The sequence below is a fragment of the Camelus dromedarius genome, chromosome 35 (assembly GCF_036321535.1).
Source record: "Camelus dromedarius isolate mCamDro1 chromosome 35, mCamDro1.pat, whole genome shotgun sequence".
NCBI lineage: Eukaryota > Metazoa > Chordata > Mammalia > Artiodactyla > Camelidae > Camelus > Camelus dromedarius.
In genome coordinates this window covers 10,727,613-10,749,568 of record NC_087470.1, presented here as the reverse complement: position 1 = coordinate 10,749,568, position 21,956 = coordinate 10,727,613, and positions in this window count along the sequence as shown.

Below are 21,956 nucleotides of genomic sequence, written 5' to 3'. Positions count from 1 at the left end.
CTGAGCATGTGGAGAGACGATCCTTCATCTAGCACAAAGGGAACGGGTTGCAGGAGAAACTTTTACTCTGGTTTCTCAGTCTGTTTCCTAGTGCCGGTTTGAAGTTCCTGCAGTTTTCACTGTAAAACCGAGTTGGAGCTAGTAACTTCCCATATATATGTATGGAGTGGAGTTTGCAACTGAAAAGAAACTTTGTGTTCCCAACAAGCTAGTTGAAGGACGGCTTCACACACACTTATCTCTCAAAACTGAGCATGTGGAGAGACGTTCGTTCATCTAGCACAAAGGGAACGGTTTGCAGGAGAAAATTTTACTCTGGTTTCTCATTCTTTTTCCTAGTGCCGGTTTGAAGTTCATGCAGTTTTCACTGTAAAACCGAGTTGGAGCTAGTACCTTCCCATATATATGTATGCAGTGAGGTTTGCAACTTAAAAGAAACTTTGTGTTCCCAACAGGCTAGTTGAAGGACGGCTTTCACACACACTTATCCCTCAAAACTGAGCAAGTGGAGAAACGTTCGTTCATGTAGCACAAATGGAACGGGTTGCAGGAGAAACTTTTACTCTGGTTTCTCAGTCTGTTTCCTAGTGCCGGTTTGAAGTTCCTGCAGTTATAACTGTAAAACGGAGTTCGAGCTAGTTCCTTCCCATATATATGTATGGAGTGGTGTTTTCAACTGAAAAAAAACTTTGTGTTCCCAAAAAGCTAGTTGAAGTACGGATTTCACACACACTTATCTCTCAAAACTGAGCATGTGGAGAGACGTTCGTTTATCTAGCACAAAGGAAACGGATTGCAGGAGAAACTTTTACTCTGGTTTCTCAGTCTGTTTCCTAGTGCCTGTTTCAAGTTCCTGCAGTTTTCACTGTAAAACCGAGTTGGAGCTAGTACCTTCCCATATATATGTATGGAGTGGAGTTTGCAACTGAAAAGAAACTTGGTGTTCCCAACAAGCTAGTTGAAGGACGGTTTTCACACACACTTATCTCTCAAAACTGAGCATGTGGAGAGACGCTCGTTCATCTAGCACAAAGGGAACGGGTTGCAGGAGAAACTTTTACTGTGTTTTCTCTGTCTGTTTCCTAGTGCCGGTTTCAAGTTCCTGCAGTTTTCACTGTAAAACCGAGTTGGAGCTAGTACATTCCATATGTATGTATGGAATGAATTTTGCAACTGAAAAGAAACTTTGTGTTCCCAACAAGCTAGTTGAAGGACGGCTTTCACACACACTTAACTCTCAAAACTGAGTATGTGGAGAGACGTTCGTTCATCTAACACAAAGGGAACGGGGTGCAGGTGAAACTTTTACTCTGGTTTCTCAGTCGTTTCCTAGTGCCGGTTAGAAGTTCCTGCAGTTTTTACTGTAAAAACGAGTTGGATCTTGTACCTTCCCATGTATATGTATGGATTGGATTTGGAAACTGAAAAGAAACTTTGTGTTCCCAACAAGCTAGTTGAAGGACGGCTTTCACACACACTTATCTCTCAGAACTGAGCATATGGAGAGACGTTCGTTCATCTAGCACAAAGGGAACGGCTTGAGGAGAAACTTTTACTCTGCTTTCTCAGTCTGTTTCCTAGTGCAGTTTTGAAGTTCCTGCAGTTTTCACTGTAAAACCGAGTTGGAGCTAGTACCTTCCCATATACATGTATGGAGTGGAGTTTGCAACTGAAAAGAAACTTTGTGTTCCCAACAAGCTAGTTGAAGGACGGCTTTCACACACACTTATCTCTCAAAACTGAGCATGTGGAGAGACGATCCTTCATCTAGCACAAAGGGAACGGGTTGCAGGAGAAACTTTTACTCTGGTTTCTCAGTCTGTTTCCTAGTGCCGGTTTGAAGTTCCTGCAGTTTTCACTGTAAAACCGAGTTGGAGCTAGTAACTTCCCATATATATGTATGGAGTGGAGTTTGCAACTGAAAAGAAACTTTGTGTTCCCAACAAGCTAGTTGAAGGACGGCTTCACACACACTTATCTCTCAAAACTGAGCATGTGGAGAGACGTTCGTTCATCTAGCACAAAGGGAACGGTTTGCAGGAGAAAATTTTACTCTGGTTTCTCATTCTTTTTCCTAGTGCCGGTTTGAAGTTCATGCAGTTTTCACTGTAAAACCGAGTTGGAGCTAGTACCTTCCCATATATATGTATGCAGTGAGGTTTGCAACTTAAAAGAAACTTTGTGTTCCCAACAGGCTAGTTGAAGGACGGCTTTCACACACACTTATCCCTCAAAACTGAGCAAGTGGAGAAACGTTCGTTCATGTAGCACAAATGGAACGGGTTGCAGGAGAAACTTTTACTCTGGTTTCTCAGTCTGTTTCCTAGTGCCGGTTTGAAGTTCCTGCAGTTATAACTGTAAAACGGAGTTCGAGCTAGTTCCTTCCCATATATATGTATGGAGTGGTGTTTTCAACTGAAAAAAAACTTTGTGTTCCCAAAAAGCTAGTTGAAGTACGGATTTCACACACACTTATCTCTCAAAACTGAGCATGTGGAGAGACGTTCGTTTATCTAGCACAAAGGAAACGGATTGCAGGAGAAACTTTTACTCTGGTTTCTCAGTCTGTTTCCTAGTGCCTGTTTCAAGTTCCTGCAGTTTTCACTGTAAAACCGAGTTGGAGCTAGTACCTTCCCATATATATGTATGGAGTGGAGTTTGCAACTGAAAAGAAACTTGGTGTTCCCAACAAGCTAGTTGAAGGACGGTTTTCACACACACTTATCTCTCAAAACTGAGCATGTGGAGAGACGCTCGTTCATCTAGCACAAAGGGAACGGGTGGCAAGAGAAACTATTTCTCCATTTTCTCAGTCTGTTTCCTTGTGCCGGTTTGAAGTTCCTGCAGTTTTCACTGTAAAACCGAGTTGGAGCTAGTACCTTCCCATATATATGTATGGAGTGGAGTTGGAAACTGAAAAGAAACTTTGAGTTCCCAACAATCTAGATGAAGGGCGGCTTTCACACACACATATCTCTCAAAACTGAGCATGTGGAGAGACTTTCGTTCATCTAGCACAAAGGGAACTGGTTGCAGGGGAAAATTTTACTCTGGTTTCTCAGTGTGTTTCCTAGTGCCGGTTTGAACTTCCTGCAGTTTTCACTGTAAAACCGAGTTGGAGCTAGAACTTTCCCATATATATGTATGTAGTGGAGTTTGCAAATGAAAAGGAACTTTGTGTTCCCAACAAGGAAGTTGAAGGACGGCTTCACACACAATTATGTCTCAAAACTGAGCATGTGGAGAGACGTTCGTTCATCTAGCACAAAGGGAACGGGTTGCAGGAGAAACTTTTACTCTGGTTTCACAGTCTGTTTCCTAGTGCCGGTTTGAAGTTCCTGCAGTTTTCACTGTAAAACCGAGTTGGAGCTAGTACCTTCCCATATATATGTATGGAGTGGAGTTTTCAAATTAAAAGAAACTTTGTGTTTCCAACAAGCTAGTTGAAGGAGGGCTTTCACACACACTTATCTCTCAAAACTGAGCATGTGTAGAGAAGTTCGTTCAATTAGCACAAATGGAACGGGTTGCAGGAGAAACTTTACTCTGGTATCTCAGTCTCTTTCCTAGTGCCTGTTTGAAGTTCCTGCAGTTTTCACTCTAATCCGAGTTGGATCTAGTACCTTCCCATATATATGTATGGAATGGAGTTTGCAACTGAAAAGAAACTTTGTGTTCCCAACAAGCTAGTTGAAGGACGGCTTTCACACACACTTATCTCTCAGAACTGTGCTTGTGGAGAGACGTTCGTTCATCTAGCACAAAAGGAACGGGTTGCAGGAGAAACTATTACTCTGATTTCTCAGTCTGTTTCCTAGTGCCGGTTTGAAGTTCCTGCAGTTTTCACTGTAAACCTGAGTTGGAGCTTGTACCTTCCCATGTATATGTATGGATTGGAGTTGTGAAATGAAAAGATCTTTGTGTTCCCAACAAGCTAGTTGAAGGACGGCTTTCACACACACTTATCTCTCAAAACTGAGCATGTGGATAGACGATCGTTCATCTGGCACAAAGGGATCGGGTTGCAGGGGAAACTTTTACTCTGGTTTCTCAGTCTGTTCCCTAGTGCCGGTTTGAAGTTCCTGCAGATTTCACTGTAAAACCGAGTTGGAGCTAGTAACTTCCCATATATATGTATGGAGTGGAGTTTGCAACTGAAAAGCAACTTTGTGTTCCCAACAAGCTAGTTGAAGGACGGCTTCACACACACTTATCTATCAAAACTGAGCATGTGGAGAGACGTTCGTTCATCTAGCACAAAGGAAACGGGTTGCAGGAGAAACTTTTACTCTGGTTTCTCAGTCTGTTCCCTAGTGCCGGTTTGAAGTTCCTGCAGTTTTCACTGTAAAACCGAGTTGGAGCTAGTACCTTCCCATATATATGTATGGAGTGGAGTTTACAACTGAAAAGAAACTTGGTGTTCCCAACAAGCTAGTTGAAGGACGGCTTTCACACACACTTATCTCTCAAAACTGAGCATGTGGAGAGACGTTCGTTCATCTAGCACAAAGGGAACTTGTTGCAGGGGAAACTTTTACTCTGGTTTCTCAGTGTGTTTCCTAGTGCCGGTTTGAACTTCATGCAGTTTTTACTGTAAAACCGAGTTGGAGCTAGAACTTTCCCATATATATGTAAGGAGAGGAGTTTGCAACTGAAAAGGAACTTTGTGTTCCCAACAAGCTAGTTGAAGGACGGCTTTCACACACACTTATATCTCAAAACTGAGCATGTGGATAGACGATAGTTCATCTACCACAAAGGGAACGGTTTGCAGGAGAAACTTTTACTCTGTTTTCTCAGTCTGTTTACTAGTGCCGGTTTAGTTCCTGCAGTTTTCACTGTAAAACCGAGTTGGAGCTAGTACCTTCCCATATATATGTATGGAGTGGATTTTTCAAATTAAAAGAAACTTTGTGTTTCCAACAAGCTAGTTGAAGGAGGGCTTTCACACACACTTATCTCTCAAAACTGAGCATGTGTAGAGAAGTTCGTTCAATTAGCACAAATGGAACGGGTTGCAGGAGAAAATTTACTCTGGTATCTCAGTCTCTTTCCTAGTGCCGGTTTGAAGTTCCTGCAGTTTTCACTCTAATCCGAGTTGGATCTAGTACCTTCCCATATATATGTATGGAATGGAGTTTGCAACTGAAAAGAAACTTTGTGTTCCCAACAAGCTAGTTGAAGGACGGCTTTCACACACACTTATCTCTCAGAACTGTGCTTGTGGAGAGACGTTCGTTCATCTAGCACAAAAGGAACGGGTTGCAGGAGAAACTATTACTCTGATTTCTCAGTCTGTTTCCTAGTGCCGGTTTGAAGTTCCTGCAGTTTTCACTGTAAACCTGAGTTGGGGCTTATACCTTCCCATGTATATTTATGGATTGGAGTTGTGAAATGAAAAGAAACTTTGTGTTCCCAACAAGCTAGTTGAAGGACGGCTTTCACACACACTTATCTCTCAAAACTGAGCATGTGGATAGACGATCGTTCATCTGGCACAAAGGGATCGGGTTGCAGGGGAAACTTTTACTCTGGTTTCTCAGTCTGTTCCCTAGTGCCGGTTTGAAGTTCCTGCAGTTTTCACTGTAAAACCGAGTTGGAGCTAGTACCTTCCCATATATATGTATGGAGTGGAGTTTACAACTGAAAAGAAACTTGGTGTTCCCAACAAGCTAGTTGAAGGACGGCTTTCACACACACTTATCTCTCAAAACTGAGCATGTGGAGAGACGATCGTTCATCTAGCACAAAGGGAACGGGTTGCAGGAGAAACTATTTCTCCGTTTTCTCAGTCTGTTTCCTTGTGCCGTTTTGAAGTTCCTGCAGTTTTCACTGTAAAACCGAGTTGGAGCTAGTACCTTCCCATATATATGTATGGAGTGGAGTTGGAAACTGAAAAGAAACTTTGTGTTCCCAACAAGCTAGATGAAGGACGGCTTTCACACACACTTATCTCTCAAAACTGAGCATGTGGAGAGACGTTCGTTCATCTAGCACAAAGGGAACTTGTTGCAGGGGAAACTTTTACTCTGGTTTCTCAGTGTGTTTCCTAGTGCCGGTTTGAACTTCATGCAGTTTTTACTGTAAAACCGAGTTGGAGCTAGAACTTTCCCATATATATGTATGGAGAGGAGTTTGCAACTGAAAAGGAACTTTGTGTTCCCAACAAGCTAGTTGAAGGACGGCTTTCACACACACTTATCTCTCAAAACTGAGCATGTGGATAGACGATCGTTCATCTACCACAAAGGGAACGGTTTGCAGGAGAAACTTTTACTCTGTTTTCTCAGTCTGTTTACTAGTGCCGGTTTAGTTCCTGCAGTTTTTACTGTAAAACCGAGTTGGAGCTAGTACCTTCCCATATATATGTATGGAGTGGAGTTTGCAACTGAAAAGAAACTTTTTTTTCCCAACAAGCTAGTTGAAGGACGGCTTTCACACACACTTATCTCTCAGAACTGTGCTTGTGGAGAGACGTTCGTTCATCTAGCACAAAAGGAACGGGTTGCAGGAGAAACTATTACTCTGATTTCTCAGTCTGTTTCCTAGTGCCGGTTTGAAGTTCCTGCAGTTTTCACTGTAAACCTGAGTTGGAGCTTGTACCTTCCCATGTATATGTATGGATTGGAGTTGTGAAATGAAAAGATCTTTGTGTTCCCAACAAGCTAGTTGAAGGACGGCTTTCACACACACTTATCTCTCAAAACTGAGCATGTGGATAGACGATCGTTCATCTGGCACAAAGGGATCGGGTTGCAGGGGAAACTTTTACTCTGGTTTCTCAGTCTGTTCCCTAGTGCCGGTTTGAAGTTCCTGCAGATTTCACTGTAAAACCGAGTTGGAGCTAGTAACTTCCCATATATATGTATGGAGTGGAGTTTGCAACTGAAAAGCAACTTTGTGTTCCCAACAAGGTAGTTGAAGGACGGCTTCACACACACTTATCTATCAAAACTGAGCATGTGGAGAGACGTTCGTTCATCTAGCACAAAGGAAACGGGTTGCAGGAGAAACTTTTACTCTGGTTTCTCAGTCTGTTCCCTAGTGCCGGTTTGAAGTTCCTGCAGTTTTCACTGTAAAACCGAGTTGGAGCTAGTACCTTCCCATATATATGTATGGAGTGGAGTTTACAACTGAAAAGAAACTTGGTGTTCCCAACAAGCTAGTTGAAGGACGGCTTTCACACACACTTATCTCTCAAAACTGAGCATGTGGAGAGACGTTCGTTCATCTAGCACAAAGGGAACTTGTTGCAGGGGAAACTTTTACTCTGGTTTCTCAGTGTGTTTCCTAGTGCCGGTTTGAACTTCATGCAGTTTTTACTGTAAAACCGAGTTGGAGCTAGAACTTTCCCATATATATGTAAGGAGAGGAGTTTGCAACTGAAAAGGAACTTTGTGTTCCCAACAAGCTAGTTGAAGGACGGCTTTCACACACACTTATATCTCAAAACTGAGCATGTGGATAGACGATAGTTCATCTACCACAAAGGGAACGGTTTGCAGGAGAAACTTTTACTCTGTTTTCTCAGTCTGTTTACTAGTGCCGGTTTAGTTCCTGCAGTTTTCACTGTAAAACCGAGTTGGAGCTAGTACCTTCCCATATATATGTATGGAGTGGAGTTTTCAAATTAAAAGAAACTTTGTGTTTCCAACAAGCTAGTTGAAGGAGGGCTTTCACACACACTTATCTCTCAAAACTGAGCATGTGTAGAGAAGTTCGTTCAATTAGCACAAATGGAACGGGTTGCAGGAGAAAATTTACTCTGGTATCTCAGTCTCTTTCCTAGTGCCTGTTTGAAGTTCCTGCAGTTTTCACTCTAATCCGAGTTGGATCTAGTACCTTCCCATATATATGTATGGAATGGAGTTTGCAACTGAAAAGAAACTTTGTGTTCCCAACAAGCTAGTTGAAGGACGGCTTTCACACACACTTATCTCTCAGAACTGTGCTTGTGGAGAGACGTTCGTTCATCTAGCACAAAAGGAACGGGTTGCAGGAGAAACTATTACTCTGATTTCTCAGTCTGTTTCCTAGTGCCGGTTTGAAGTTCCTGCAGTTTTCACTGTAAACCTGAGTTGGGGCTTATACCTTCCCATGTATATTTATGGATTGGAGTTGTGAAATGAAAAGAAACTTTGTGTTCCCAACAAGCTAGTTGAAGGACGGCTTTCACACACACTTATCTCTCAAAACTGAGCATGTGGATAGACGATCGTTCATCTGGCACAAAGGGATCGGGTTGCAGGGGAAACTTTTACTCTGGTTTCTCAGTCTGTTCCCTAGTGCCGGTTTGATGTTCCTGCAGTTTTCACTGTAAAACCGAGTTGGAGCTAGTACCTTCCCATATATATGTATGGAGTGGAGTTTACAACTGAAAAGAAACTTGGTGTTCCCAACAAGCTAGTTGAAGGACGGCTTTCACACACACTTATCTCTCAAAACTGAGCATGTGGAGAGACGATCGTTCATCTAGCACAAAGGGAACGGGTTGCAGGAGAAACTATTTCTCCGTTTTCTCAGTCTGTTTCCTTGTGCCGTTTTGAAGTTCCTGCAGTTTTCACTGTAAAACCGAGTTGGAGCTAGTACCTTCCCATATATATGTATGGAGTGGAGTTGGAAACTGAAAAGAAACTTTGTGTTCCCAACAAGCTAGATGAAGGACGGCTTTCACACACACTTATCTCTCAAAACTGAGCATGTGGAGAGACGTTCGTTCATCTAGCACAAAGGGAACTTGTTGCAGGGGAAACTTTTACTCTGGTTTCTCAGTGTGTTTCCTAGTGCCGGTTTGAACTTCATGCAGTTTTTACTGTAAAACCGAGTTGGAGCTAGAACTTTCCCATATATATGTATGGAGAGGAGTTTGCAACTGAAAAGGAACTTTGTGTTCCCAACAAGCTAGTTGAAGGACGGCTTTCACACACACTTATCTCTCAAAACTGAGCATGTGGATAGACGATCGTTCATCTACCACAAAGGGAACGGTTTGCAGGAGAAACTTTTACTCTGTTTTCTCAGTCTGTTTACTAGTGCCGGTTTAGTTCCTGCAGTTTTTACTGTAAAACCGAGTTGGAGCTAGTACCTTCCCATATATATGTATGGAGTGGAGTTTGCAACTGAAAAGAAACTTTTTTTTCCCAACAAGCTAGTTGAAGGACGGCTTTCACACACACTTATCTCTCAGAACTGTGCATGTGGAGAGACGTTCGTTCATCTAGCACAAATGGAACGGGTTGCAGGAGAAACTTTTACTCTGGTTTCTCAGTCTGTTTCCTAGTGCCGGTTTGAAGTTCCTGCAGTTTTCACTGTAAAACCGAGTTGGAGCTAGTACCTTCCCATATATATATATGGAGTGATGTTTGCAACTGAAAAGAAACTTTGTGTTCAGAACAATCTAGTTGAAGGACGGCTTCACACACAATTATGTCTCAAAACTGAGCATGTGGAGAGACGTTCGTTCATGTAGCACAAAGGGAACGGGTTGCAGGAGAAACTTTTACTCTGGTTTCTCAGTCTGTTTCCTACTGCCGGTTTGAAGTTCCTGCAGTTTTCACTGTAAAACCGAGTTGGAGCTAGTACCTTCCCATATATATGTATGGAGTGGAGTTTTCAAATTAAAAGAAACTTTGTGTTTCCAACAAGATATTTGAAGGAGGGCTTTCACACACACTTATCTCTCAAAAATGAGCATGTGTAGAGAAGTTCGTTCAATTAGCACAAATTGAACGGGTTGCAGGAGAAACTTTTACTCTGGTATCTCAGTCTGTTTCCTAGTGCCTGTTTGAAGTTCCTGCAGTTTTCACTCTAATCCGAGTTGGATCTAGTACCTTCCTATATATATGTATGGAATGGATTTTGCAACTGAAAAGAAACTTTGTGTTCCCAACAAACTAGTTGAAGGACGGCTTTCACACACACTTATCTCTCAGAACTGTGCTTGTGGAGAGACGTTCGTTCATCTAGCACAAAAGGAACGGGTTGCAGGAGAAACTATTACTCTGTTTTCTCAGTCTGTTTCCTAGTACCGGTTTGAAGTTCCTGCAGTTTTCACTGTAAACCTGAGTTGGGGCTTGTACCTTCCCATGTATATGTATGGATTGGAGTTGTGAAATGAAAAGAAACTTTGTGTTCCCAACAAGCTAGTTGAAGGACGGCTTTCACACACACTTATCTCTCAAAACTGAGCATGTGGATAGACGATCGTTCATCTAGCACAAAGGGAACGGGTTGCAGGGGAAACTTTTACTCTGGTTTCTCAGTCTGTTCCCTAGTGCCGGTTTGAAGTTCCTGCAGTTTTCACTGTAAAACCGAGTTGGAGCTAGTACCTTCCCATATATATGTATGGATTGGAGTTGGAAACTGAAAAGAAACTTTGTGTTCCCAACAAGCTAGATGAAGGATGGCTTTCACACACACTTATCTCTCAAAACTGAGCATGTGGAGAGACGTTCGTTCATCTAGCACAAAGGGAACTGGTTGCAGGGGAAACTTTTACTCTGGTTTCTCAGTGTGTTTCCTAGTGCCGGTTTGAACTTCCTGCAGTTTTCACTGTAAATCCGAGTTGGAGCTAGAACTCTCCCATATATATGTATGGAGTGGAGTTTGCAACTGAAAAGGAACTTTGTGTTCCCAACAAGCTAGTTGAAGGACGGCTTTCATACACACTTATCTCTCAAAACTGAGCATGTGGATAGACGATCGTTCCTCTACCACAAAGGGAACGTGTTGCAGGAGAAACTTTTACTCTGTTTTCTCAGTCTGTTTCCTAGTGCCGGATTGAAGTTCCTGCAGTTTTCACTGTAAAACCGAGTTGGAGCTAGTACCTTCCCATATATATGTATGGAGTGGAGTTTGCAACTGAAAAGTAACTTTGTGAACCCAACAAGCTAGTTGAAGGACGGCTTTAACACACACTTATCTCTCAAAATTGAGCATATGGAGAAACGATCGTTCATCTAGCACAAAAGGAACGGTTTGCAGGAGAAATTTTTACTCTGGTTTCTCAGTCTGTTTCCTTGTGCCGGTTTGAAGTTCCTGCAGTTTTCACTGTAAAACCGAGTTGGAGCTTGTACCTTCCCATATATATGTATGGAGTGGAGTTTGCAACTGAAAAGAAACTTTGTGTTCCCAACAAGCTAGTTGAAGGACGGCTTTCACACACACTTATCTCTCAAAATTGAGCATGTGTAGAGACGATCGTTCATCTAGCACAAAGGGAACGGGTTGCAGGAGAAACTATTACTCGGTTTTCTCAGTCTGTTTCCTAGTGCCGGTTTGAAGTTCCTGCAGTTTTCACTGTAAAAACCGAGTTGGAGCTAGTACCTTCCCATATATATGTATGGAGTGCAGTTTGCAAATGAAAAGGAACTTTGTGTTCCCAACAAGGAAGTTGAAGGACGGCTTCACACACACTTATCCCTCAAAACCTAGCATGTGCAGAGACGTTCGTTCATCTAGCAAAAAAGGGAACGGGTTGCAGGAGAAACTTTTACTCTGGTTTCTCAGTCTGTTTCCTAGTGCCGGTTTGAAGTTCCTCCAGTTATCACTGTAAAACCGAGTTGGAGCTAGTACCTTCCCATATATATGTATGGAGTGGAGTTTTCAAATTAAAAGAAACTTTGTGTTTCCATCAAGCTAGTTGAAGGAGGGCTTTCACACACACTTATCTCTCAAAACTGAGCATGTGGAGAGAAGTTCGTTCAATTAGCACAAATGGAACGGGTTGCAGGAGAAACTTTTACTCTGGTTTCTCAGTCTGTTTCCTAGTGCCTGTTTGAAGTTCCTGCAGTTTTCACTCTAATCCGAGTTGGATCTAGTACCTTCCCATATATATGTATGGAATGGAGTTTGCAACTGAAAAGAAACTTTGTGTTCCCAACAAGCTAGTTGAAGGACGGCTTTCACACACACTTATCTCTCAGAACTGTGCTTGTGGAGAGACTTTCGTTCATCTAGCACAAAAGGAACGGGTTGCAGGAGAAACTATTACTCTGTATTCTCAGTCTGTTTCCTAGTGCCGGTTTGAAGTTCCTGCAGTTTGCACTGTAAACCTGAGTTGGGGCTTGTACCTTCTCATGTATATGTATGGATTGGAGTTGTAAAATGAAAAGAAACTTTGTGTTCACAACAAGCTAGTTGAAGGACGGCTTTCACACACACTTATCTCTCAAAACTGAGCATGTGGAGAGACGATCGTTCATCTAGCACAAAGGGAACGGGTTGCAGGGGAAACTATTACTCTGGTTTCTCAGTCTGTTCCCTAGTGCCGGTTTGAAGTTCCTGCAGTTTTCACTGTAAAACCGAGTTGGAGCTAGTAACTTCCCATATATATGTATGGAGTGGAGTTTGCAACTGAAAAGAAACTTTGTGTTCCCAACAAGCTAGTTGAAGGACGGCTTCAAACACACTTATCTCTCAAAACTGAGCATGTGGAGAGACGTTCGTTCATCTAGCACAAAGGGAACGGTTTGCAGGAGAAAATTTTACTCTGGTTTCTCATTCTGTTTCCTAGTGCCGGTTTGAAGTTCATGCAGTTTTCACTGTAAAACCGAGTTGGAGCTCGTACCTTCCCATATATATGTATGCAGTGAGGTTTGCAACTTAAAAGAAACTTTGTGTTCCCAACAAGCTTGTTGAAGGACGGCTTTCACACACACTTATCTCTCAAAACTGAGCATGTGGAGAGACGTTCGTTCATCTAGCACAAAGGAAACGGGTTGCAGGAGAAACTTTTACTCTGGTTTCTCAGTCTGTTCCCTAGTGCCGGTTTGAAGTTCCTGCAGTTTTCACTGTAAAACCGAGTTGGAGCTAGTACCTTCCCATATATATGTATGGAGTGGAGATTGCAACTGAAAAGAAACTTTGTGTTCCCAACAAACTAGTTGAAGGACGGCTTTCACACACACTTATCTCTCAAAATTGAGCATGTGGAGAGACGATCGTTGAACTAGCACAAAGGGAACGGTTTGCAGGAGAAACTTATACTCTGGTTTCTCAGTCTGTTTCCTAGTGCCGGTTTGAAGTTCCTGCAGTTTTCACTGTAAAACCGAGTTGGAGCTAGTACCTTCCCATATATATGTATGGAGTGGAGTTGGAAACTGAAAAGAAACTTTGTGTTCCCAACAAGCTAGTTGAAGGACGGCTTTCACACACACTTATCTCTCAGAACTGTGCATGTGGAGAGACGTTCGTTCATCTAGCACAAAGGGAACGGGTGGCAAGAGAAACTTTTACTCTGGTTTCTCAGTCTGTTTCCTAGTGCCGGGTAGAAGTTTCTGCAGTTTTCACTGTAAAACAGAGTTGGAGCTAGGACATACCCTTATATAAGTATGGAGTGGAGTTGGAAACTGAAATGAAAATTTGTGTACCCAACAAGCTAGTTGAAGTACGGCTTTCACACACACTTATCTCTCAAAACTGTGCATGAGGAGAGACGTTCGTTCATCTAGCACAAAGGGAACGGTTTGCAGGAGAAACTTTTACTCTGGTTTCTCAGTCTGTTTCCTAGTGACGGTTTGAAGTTCCTGCAGTTTTCACTGTAAAACCGAGTTGGAGCTAGTACCTTCCCATATATATGTATGGAGTGGAGTTGGAAACTGAAAAGAAACTTAGTGTCCCAACAAGCTAGTAGAAGGACGGCTTTCACACACACATATCTCTGAAAACTGAGCATGTGGAGAGAAGTTCGTTCATCTAGCACAAAGCGAAATGGTTGCAGGAGAAACTTTTACTCTGGTTTCTCAGTCTGTTTCCTAGTGCCGGTTTGAAGTTCCTGCTGTTTTCACTGTAAAACCGAGTTTGAGCTAGTACCTTCCCATATATATGTATGGAGTGAGGTTTGCAACTGAAAAGAAACTTTGTGTTCAGAACAAGCTAGTTGAAGGACGGCTTCACACATAATTATCTCTCAAAACTGAGCATGTGGAGAGACGTTCGTTCATGTAGCACAAAGGGAACGGGTTGCAGGAGAAACTTTTACTCTGGTTTCTCAGTCTGTTTCCTAGTGCTGGTTTGAAGTTCCTGCAGTTTTCACTGTAAAACCGAGTTGGAGCTAGTACCTTCCCAGATATATGTATGGAGTGGAGTTTTCAAATTAAAAGAAACTTTGTGTTTCCAACAAGATATTTGAAGGAGGGCTTTCACACACACTTATCTCTCAAAACTGAGCATGTGCAGAGACGTTCGTTCATCTAGCACAAATGGAACGGGTTGCAGGAGAAACTATTACTCTGGTTTCCCAGTCTGTTTCCTAGTGCCTGTTTGAAGTTCCTGCAGTTTTCACTGTAATCCGATTTGGAGGTAGTACCTTCCCATATATATGTATGGAGTGGAGTTTGCAACTGAAAAGAAACATTGTGTTCCAAAAAGCTAGTTGAAAGACGGCTTTCACACACAGTTATCTCTCAGAACTCTGCTTGTGGAGAGACGTTCGTTCATCTAGCACAAAAGGAACGGGTTGCAGGAGAAACTTTTACTCTGTTTTCTCAGTCTGATTCCTAGTGCCTGTTTGAAGTTCCTGCAGTTTTCACTCTAATCCGAGTTGGATCTAGTACCTTCCCCTATATATATATGGAATGGAGTTTGCAACTGAAAAGAAACTTTGTGTTCCCAACAAGCTAGTTGAAGGACGGCTTTCAAATACAATTATCTCTCAGAACTGGGCTTGTGGAGAGACGTTCGTTCATCTAGCACAAAGGGAACGGGTTGCAGGAGAAACTTTTACTCTGGTTTCTCAGTGTGTTTCCTAGTGCCGGTATGAACTTCCTGCAGTTTTCATTGTAAAACCGAGTTGGAGCTAGTACTTTCCCATATATATGTATGGAGTGGAGTTTGCAACTGAAAAGAACCTTTGTGTTAACAACAAGCTAGTTGAAGGACGGCTTTCACACACACTTATTTCTCAAAACCTAGCATGTGGATAGACGATCGTTCATCTAGCACAAATGGAACGGGTTGCAGGAGAAACTTTTACTCTGGTTTCTCAGTCTGTTTCCTTGTGCCGGTTTGAAGTTCCTGCCGTTTTCATTGTAAAACCGAGTTGGAGCTAGTACCTTCCCATATATATGTATGGAGTGGAGTTGGGAACTGAAAAGAAACTTTGTGTTCCCAACAAGCTAGTTGAAGGACGGCTTTCACACACACTTATCTCTCAAAACTGAGCATGTGAATAGACGATCGTTCATCTAGCACAAAGGGAACGGGTTGCAGGGGAAACATTTACTCTGGTTTCTCAGTCTGTTCCCTAGTGCCATTTTGAAGTTCCTGCAGTTTTCACTGTAAAACCGAGTTGGAGCTAGTAACTTCCCATATGTATGTATGGAGTGGAGTTTGCAACTGAAAAGAAACTTTGTGTTCCCAACAAGCTAGTTGAAGGACGGCTTCACACACACTTATCTCTCAAAACTGAGCATGTGGGGAGACGTTCGTTCATCTAGCACAAAGGGAACGGTTTGCAGGAGAAAATTTTACTCTGGTTTCTCATTCTGTTTCCTAGTGCCGGTTTGAAGTTCATGCAGTTTTCATTGTAAAACCGAGTTGGAGCTAGTACATTCCCATATATATGTATGCAGTGAGGTTTGCAACTTAAAAGAAACTTTGTGTTCCCAACAAGCTAGTTGAAGGACGGCTTTCACACACACTTATCTCTCAAAACTGAGGATGTGGAGAGACGTTCGTTCATCTAGCACAAAGGAAACGGGTTGCAGGAGAAACTTTTACTCTGGTTTCTCAGTCTGTTCCCTAGTGCCGGTTTGAAGTTCCTGCAGTTTTCACTGTAAAACCGAGTTGGAGGTAGTACCTTCCCATATATATGTATGGAGTGGAGATTGCAACTGAAAAAAATCTTTATGTTCCCTACAAACTAGTTGAAGGACGGCTTTCACACACACTAATCTCTCAAAATTGGGCATGTGGAGAGACGATCGTTCAACTAGCACAAAGGGAACGGTTTGCAGGAGAAATTATACTCTGGTTTCTCAGTCTGTTTCCTAGTGCCGGTTTGAAGATCCTGCAGTTTTCACTGTAAAACCGAGTTGGATCTAGTACCTTCCCATATATATGTATGGAGTGGAGTTGGAAACTGAAAAGAAACTTTGTGTTCCCAACAAGAAAGTTGAAGGACGGCTTTCACACACACTTATCTCTCAAAACTGAGCATGTGGAGAGACTTTCGTTCATCTAGCACAAAGGGAACGGGTTGCAGGAGAAACTTTTACTCTGGTTTCTCAGGGTGTTTCCTAGTGCCGGTATGAACTTCCTGCAGTTTTCATTGTAAAACCGTGTTGGAGCTAGTACCTTCCCATATATATGTATGGAGTGGAGTTTGCAACTGAAAAGAAACTTTGTGTTCACAACAAGCTAGTTGAAGGACGGCTTTCACACACACTTATCTCTCAAAACCTAGCATGTGGATAGACGATCGTTCATCTAGCACAAAGGGAACGGGTTGCAGGAGAAACTTTTACTCTGGTTTCTCAGTCTGTTTCCTTGTGCAGGTTTGAAGTTCCTGCCGTTTTCATTGTAAAACCGAGTTGGAGCTAGTACCTTCCCATATATATTAATGGAGTGGAGTTTGCAACTGAAAAGAAACTTTGTGTTCCCAACAAGCTAGTTGAAGGACGGCTTTCCACACACTATCTCTCAGAACTGAGCATGTGGAGAGACGTTCGTTCATCTAGCACAAATAGAACGGGCTGCAGGAGAACCTTTTACTCTGGTTTCTCAGTCTGTTTCTTAGTGCCGGTTTGAAGGTCCTGCAGTTTTCACTGTAAAACCGTGTTGGAGCTTGTACCTTCCCATATATATGTATGGAGTGGAGTTTGCAACTGAAAAGAAACTTTGTGTTCCCAACAAGCTAGTTGAATGACGGCTTTCACACACACTTATCTCTCAAAACTGAGCATGTGGAGAGACGATCGTTCATCTAGCACAAAGGGAACGGGTTGCAGGAGAAACTATTTCTCCGTTTTCTCAGTCTGTTTCCTAGCGCCTGTTTGAAGTTCCTGCAGTTTTCACTGTAATCCGAGTTGGAGCTAGTACCTTCCCATATATATGTATGGAGTGGAGTTTGCAACTGAAAAGAAACTTTGTGTTCCAAACAAGCTAGTTGAAGGACGGCTTTCACACACACTTATCTCTCATAATTGAGCATATGGAGAGACGATCGTTCATCTAGCACAAAAGGAACGGGTTGCAGGAGAAATTTTACTCTGGTTTCTCAGTCTGTTTCCTTGAGCCGGTTTGAAGTTCCTGCAGTTTTCACTGTAAAACCGAGTTGGAGCTTGTACCTTCCCATATATATGTATGGAGTGGAGTTTGCAACTGAAAAGAAACTTTGTGTTCCCAACAAGCTAGTTGAATTACGGCTTTCACACACACTTATCTCTCAAAACTGAGCATGTGGAGAGACGTTCGTTCATCTAGCACAAAGGGAACGGGGTGCAGGGGAAACTTTTACTCTGGTTTCTCAGTCTGTTTCCTAGTGCCGGTTTGAAGTTCCTGCAGTTTTCACTGTAAAACCGAGTTGGAGCTAGTACCTTCCCATATATATGTATGGAGAGGAGTTGGAAACTGAAAAGAAACTTTGTGTTCCCAACAAGCTAGTTGAAGGACGGCTTTTACACACACTAATCTCTCAGAATTGAGCATGTGGAGAGACGTTCGTTCATCTAGCACAAATGGAACGAGTTGCAGGAGAAACTATTACACTGGTTTCCCAGTCTGTTTCCTAGTGCCTGTTTGAAGTTCCTGCAGTTTTCACTGTAATCCGAGTTGGAGCTAGTACCTTCCCATATATATGTATGGAGTGGAGTTTGCAACTGAAAAGAAACTATGTGTTCCCAAAAAGCTAGTTGAAAAACGTCTTTCACACACACTTATCTCTCAGAACTGTGCTTGTGGAGAAACGTTCGTTCATCTAGCACAAAAGGATCGGGTTGCAGGAGAAACTTTTACTCTGGTTTCTCAGTCTGTTTCCATGTTCCGGTTTGAAATTCCTGCAGTTTTCACTGTAAAACCGAGTTGGAGCTAGAACTTTCCCATATATATGTATGGAGTGGAGTTTGCAACTGAAAAGAAACTTTGTGTTTCCAACAAGCTAGTTGAAGGAGGGCTTTCACACACACTTATCTCTCAAAACTGAGCATGTGTAGAGAAGTTCGTTCAATTAGCACAAATGGAACGGGTTGCAGGAGAAACTTTTACTCTGGTATCTCAGTCTCTTTCCTAGTGCCTGTTTGTAGTTCCTGCAGTTTTCACTCTAATCCGAGTTGGATCTAGTACCTTCCCATATATATGTATGGAATGGAGTTTGCAACTGAAAAGAAACTTTGTGTTCCCAACAAGCTAGTTGAAGGACGGCTTTCACACACATTTATCTCTCAGAACTGTGCTTGTGGAGAGACGTTCGTTCATCTAGCACAAAAGGAACGGGTTGCAGGAGAAACTATTACTCTGATTTCTCAGTCTGTTTCCCAGTGCCGGTTTGAAGTTCCTGCAGTTTTCACTGTAAACCTGAGTTGGGGCTTGTACCTTCCCATGTATATGTATGGATTGGAGTTGTGAAATGAAAAGAAACTTTGTGTTCCCAACAAGCTAGTTGAAGGACGGCTTTCACACACACTTATCTCTCAAAACTGAGCATGTGGATAGACGATCGTTCATCTAGCACAAAGGGATCGGGTTGCAGGGGAAACTTTTACTCTGGTTTCTCAGTCTGTTCCCTAGTGCCGGTTTGATGTTCCTGCAGATTTCACTGTAAAACCGAGTTGGAGCTAGTAACTTCCCATATATATGTATGGAGTGGAGTTTGCAACTGAAAAGAAACTTTGTGTTCCCAACAAGCTAGTTGAAGGACGGCTTCACACACACTTATCTATCAAAACTGAGCATGTGGAGAGACGTTCGTTCATCTAGCACAAAGGGAACGGTTTGCAGGAGAAAATTTTACTCTGGTTTCTCATTCTGTTTCCTAGTGCCGGGTTGAAGTTCATGCAGTTTTCACTGTAAAACCGAGTTGGAGCTACTACCTTCCCATATATATGTATGCAGTGAGGTTTGCAACTTAAAAGAAACTTTGTGTTCCCAACAAGCTAGTTGAAGGACGGCTTTCACACACACTTATCTCTCAAAACTGAGCATGTGGAGAGACGTTCGTTCATCTAGCACAAAGGAAACGGGTTGCAGGAGAAACTTTTACTCTGGTTTCTCAGTCTGTTCCCTAGTGCCGGTTTGAAGTTCCTGCAGTTTTCACTGTAAAACCGAGTTGGAGCTAGTACCTTCCCATATATATGTATGGAGTGGAGTTTACAACTGAAAAGAAACTTGGTGTTCCCAACAAGCTAGTTGAAGTACGGCTTTCACACACACTTATCTCTCAAAACAGAGCATGTGGAGAGACGATCGTTCATCTAGCACAAAGGGAACGGGTTGCAGGAGAAACTATTTCTCCGTTTTCTCAGTCTGTTTCCTTGTGCCGGTTTGAAGTTCCTGCAGTTTTCACTGTAAAACCGAGTTGGAGCTAGTACCTTCCCATATATATGTATGGAGTGGAGTTGGAAACTGAAAAGAAACTTTGTGTTCCCAACAAGCTAGATGAAGGACGGCTTTCACACACACTTATCTCTCAAAACTGAGCATGTGGAGAGACGTTCGTTCATCTAGCACAAAGGGAACTTGTTGCAGGGGAAACTTTTACTCTGGTTTCTCAGTGTTTCCTAGTGCCGGTTTGAACTTCCTGCAGTTTTTACTGTAAAACCGAGTTGGAGCTAGAACTTTCCCATATATATGTATGGAGAGGAGTTTGCAACTGAAAAGGAACTTTGTGTTCCCAACAAGCTAGTTGAAGGACGGCTTTCACACACACTTATCTCTCAAAACTGAGCATGTGGATAGACGATCGTTCATCTACCACAAAGGGAACGGGTTGCAGGAGAAACTATTACTCTGTTTTCTCAGTCTGTTTACTAGTGCCGGTTTAGTTCCTGCAGTTTTCACTGTAAAACCGAGTTGGAGCTAGTACCTTCCCATATATATGTATGGAGTGGAGTTTGCAACTGAAAAGAAACTTTGTGTTCCCAACAAGCTAGTTGAAGGACGGCTTTCACACACACTTATCTCTCAGAACTGTGCATGTGGAGAGACGTTCGTTCATCTAGCACAAATGGAACGGGTTGCAGGAGAAACTTTTACTCTGGTTTCTCAGTCTGTTTCCTAGTGCCGGTTTGAAGTTCCTGCAGATTTCACTGTAAAACCGAGGTGGAGCTAGTACCTTCCCATATATATATATGGAGTGATGTTTGCAACTGAAAAGAAACTTTGTGTTCAGAACAAGCTAGTTGAAGGACGGCTTCACACACAATTATGTCTCAAAACTGAGCATGTGGAGGGACGTTCGTTCATCTAGCACAAAGGGAACGGGTTGCAGGAGAAACTTTTACTCTGGTTTCTCAGTCTGTTTACTAGTGCCGGTTTGAAGTTCCTGCAGTTTTCACTGTAAAACCGAGTTGGAGCTAGTACCTTCCCATATATATGTATGGAGTGGAGTTTTCAAATTAAAAGAAACTTTGTGTTTCCAACAAGATAGTTGAAGGAGGGCTTTCACACACACTTATCTCTCAAAACTGAGCATGTGTAGAAAAGTTCGTTCAATTAGCACAAATGGAACGGGTTGCAGGAGAAACTTTTACTCTGGTATCTCAGTCTGTTTCCTAGTGCCTGTTTGAAGTTCCTGCAGTTTTCACTCTAATCCGAGTTGGATCTAGTACCTTCCCATATATATTTATGGAATGGATTTTGCAACTGAAAAGAAACTTTGTGTTCCCAACAAACTAGTTGAAGGACGGCTTTCACTCACACTTATCCTTCAGAACTGTGCTTGTGGAGAGACGTTCGTTCATCTAGCACAAAAGGAACGGGTTGCAGGAGAAACTATTACTATGTTTTCTCAGTCTGTTTCCTAGTACCGGTTTGAAGTTCCTGCAGTTTTCACTGTAAACCTGAGTTGGGGCTTGTACCTTCCCATGTATATGTATGGATTGGAGTTGTAAAATGAAAAGAAAGTTTGTGTTCCCAACAAGCTAGTTGAAGGACGGCTTTCACACACACTTATCTCTCAAAACTGAGCATGTGGATAGACGATCGTTCATCTAGCACAAAGGGAACGGGTTGCATGGGAAACTTTTACTCTGGTTTATCAGTCTGTTCCCTAGTGCCGGTTTGAAGTTCCTGCAGTTTTCACTGTAAAACCGAGTTGGAGCTAATAACTTCCCATATATATGTATGGAGTGGAGTTTGCAACTGAAAAGAAACTTTGTGTTCCCAACAAGCTAGTTGAAGGACGGCTTCACACACACTTATCTCTCAAAACTGAGCATGTGGAGTGACGTTCGTTCATCTAGCCGAAAGGAAACGGGTTGCAGGAGAAACTTTTACTCTGGTTTCTCAGTCTGTTCCCTAGTGCCGGTTTGAAGTTCCTGCAGTTTTCACTGTAAAACCGACTTGGAGTTAGTACCTTCCCATATATATGTATGGAGTGGAGTTTGCAACTGAAAAGAAACTTGGTGTTCCCAACAAGCTAGTTGAAGGACGGCTTTAACACACACTTTTCTCTCAAATCTGAGCATGTGGAGAGACGATCGTTCATCTAGCACAAAGGGAACGGGTTGCAGGAGAAACTATTTCTCCGTTTTCTCAGTCTGTTTCCTTGTGCCGGTTTGAAGTTCCTGCAGTTTTCACTGTAAAACCGAGTTGGAGCTAGTACCTTCCCATATATATGTATGGATTGGTGTTGGAAACTGAAAAGAAACTTTGTGTTCCCAACAAGCTAGATGAAGGACGGCTTTCACACACACTTATCTCTGAAAACTGAGCATGTGGAGAGACGTTCGTTCATCTAGCACAAAGGGAACTGGTTGCAGGGGAAACTTTTACTCTGGTTTCTCAGTGTGTTTCCTAGT